Raw genomic sequence first — 3,038 nt, forward strand, 5'->3', positions numbered from 1 at the left:
TTATCCCCACTGGTCTGTAGGTTGCTGCTTCTCTCTTGTTCAATGCTCTAGCTATTGTATTTGATGAATAAATTAATGGATAGGTGGGTAGATGGATGGATGGATAGATGGACAGACAAATGGACTAATGGGGACCCTTGCTAAGAATGATGGAGAAGGGGTGAATCTGTTGGGATGGTCCTGGTAACAGCTAAAGTCCAGCCACAAAAAAGCAGCTTAAAAAAACCTTAGAGGTTACCTGGCCTGTGCCTTCTACCCTCCAATGCAGGTATCCTGGGCCATGCAGCCTCTGCTTAAATGCTTCTAGCCACAAGAACTCACGGTCTTCTGTAAGCAGGCCTTTTACCCTTCCCGCACTACACACACTCACACACACACACACACACACAAATTCTCTAGGTACCATCCACCCACGCTGAGAACAAGACTATCTCCTCCCCCATTATGGATGCCTTACCTCTATTAACATGCCCTAAGTTTACATTGGCTTTCTAGGCAGCACTGCATTGGTAACTCATGCTCGGCTGACAAGCAACCAAACACCCACCATCTGTTTCCTCCTTGCCAACTATGTGGGGTTTTTTTTTTGTTTTTTGGTCTTTGTTTTTGTTTTTTTTTTAGTTTAGACACAGGTCTCAATCTGTCTCCTTGCCATCTTACATCCTGTTCAGGAGCAGAAAAGGACAACACAGAAGAATAATGAAGAGCTGGGCTCCAGAGTCAGACAGAGGTAGGCTTGAATCCAGATCACTATGTGAACTTGGGCAAGTTCTATCACCTCTCAGTTTTCTCATCTGGAAAATGTCAATCACTGGATTTAGCAAGGAATAAATTGCATTGTATTTGCACCGAGCTTAGGGGCTGGCAATAGGTTGCTCAGCAAGCATCATCTGCTTTTGGTTGGTGTGGTCTGGGTGGTCAGGCAGCACCAGCAACAAGGTGCCAGGGGCTGACAGTGGGCTTAGGTGGCTTTGAAAAATAAGGAAAAGTTTTCCAACAGAGAAGAGAGAAAAGCGTTTCAGGAAAGAGGAACATCATGAGAAAGGCCTGGAGCCTGGCAGGGCAGATCCAGGAAACTCAGGGCAGGAATGCCTCTTCCCAGAGAGGGGGGATTTGCCATTAGGGAAGCGAGGCTCAGAGAGAGGTATTGAGCAGCCCAAGGTCACACAGAAAGCCTGTTGCAGAGCCAGAATCAGCCTCAGTCCTCCTGGGGCCAAGCCAGGACTCAGGCTGAGTGACCATGCCCAGCCAGCCCTGCTCACTGCCCCCCCGCTCTGCATTGGCCTTTTAAACCTCTTCCCTGTGTTTCTCCCTGGTTTCAGTTCCCATTCCCAGCCCCAGCCCCAGTCTGTTCCTCCTTTTTCAATAACAAGCACAACTTCCCTAAGTTGAGCAGTGAGGCCAGTGGCCAGGGGGCCAGGAGATTTTCTACTTGTTTTCCTGGTGGCTCTGAGGAGCAACCAACGGCTTGGGCTGAAACAAAGAGGTCAGGGATTGGAGGAAGAGAGGAAAAATTGGGGAGGACTGAGTGAACGGGGCACTCCTGAACATGGCATGGCCAAATGGCAGTGGTGCCATGGCTGAAGGTAGTGGAAGAAATGTTGGTCAGGTGGGCTACAATGGCGACCGCACTGGGAGGTGGGGACGGGCTTGCCTGTCACTGGGTTTGGCATGGTGGTGACAGTTATGAGAGGTGACAGTGGATGTGGCTGGGGTGGTGGTGATGGAGGTAATACCAATGAGCATACTGGGAAGTGTTGATTAGCTGCAGTGGTCACACGGCTTTGATGCGTCTGCTGCTGATGGTGATGGTGACATTATGATATGCTTGGTGGTGGTGATGGTGGTGATGACCCACCGATTCTGGCGTTCAAACACGAGTTAAGCCTCCAAAAAGGTGGGCCACTCTTTCAGAGCTCCTAGGGGCTCAGGACCCAGTGTTTCAGAAGCAGACAGGCAGAGACCCACCCTCTGAGATTTCAGGGGCTAAAACTGACAGAGAACCCAACCCTCAGTGAGCACCTACTATATGCCAGCCAGTGCGAGGGCACTTTCCTATCCGTGAACTTCTTTTTGTCTGCCTAACAAATCTGTGAGGTCAGGATGGTTCCCTCACTTTTTTATGAGGAAAGCAGAGGCCTATGTGTGACGTGGCTGAGGATGCAGAAGCAGTCAGGCCCGGGCTTGTCCCCGACAAACAGATAATGAAGAATGGATCCCAAGAGCACACCCTTTCTTGCCCCCTCTCCCCTTTGCCCCTGACCTCCCACCGCTAAGGGGGCCTAGGGACCCCTCACACTTAGCCAACAACATTATTTTTGTCAGTCCTCTCAACTTCTCAGGCTCCCCCTGTGCTCCCCACCAGCCCCTGGGGTTGTCTGGGAGGAGGATGGGAGGAGAGAACCAGATGCGTCACAGTCAAGAGGAAGCTCCCCTCTCCCATGCCCACCCCCTACTTCCTGCTGCAGCTTATCAGGGGGCAACCGGGTACGGGTCCTTCCCCAGCAGCATCCTCTCCCCAGCTATGTTCCCAGCAGCCCAGATACCATCATGATGCCCCCCTTCCAGAGCCTCGGCTCAGTTGCAGCCCCAGCCAGGCTACCCACACCTCCCTAGAGCCCTGCTTCTCTCCTGAGGCTGCTGCTCTGCTGTCCTTCCTGTCCCCTCTACCTGGCCACTTGACTTCTCTGTGCCTCAGTTTCCTCATCGGTAACACAGAGAGAAGTATCCACCCTCTAGTAGAGCTGTCGTGTGGGGCAGGTGAGGTAACATATGTCTGCTCCCAAAGATGGAGATTCAGAAAGACGGACGGAGCAGCAGAAGCACTTGTGTGTGGGTACCAAACCGCAGGTCCTCGTGGCAGTGGACACTCTATTTGTAATGGCTTAATGCCCCAACCCCCGAAGTTGAACAGGCAAATATACTGTGATATATTCATGCAACGAATATATCAGCACAAAAGTCCAGCCACAAAAAAGCAGCTTAAAAAAACCTTAGAGATTACCTGGCCTGTGCCTTCTACCCTCCAATGCAGGTAT

Source organism: Pteropus vampyrus, unplaced genomic scaffold (assembly GCF_000151845.1).
Source record: "Pteropus vampyrus isolate Shadow unplaced genomic scaffold, Pvam_2.0 Scaffold36, whole genome shotgun sequence".
Classification (NCBI taxonomy): domain Eukaryota; kingdom Metazoa; phylum Chordata; class Mammalia; order Chiroptera; family Pteropodidae; genus Pteropus; species Pteropus vampyrus.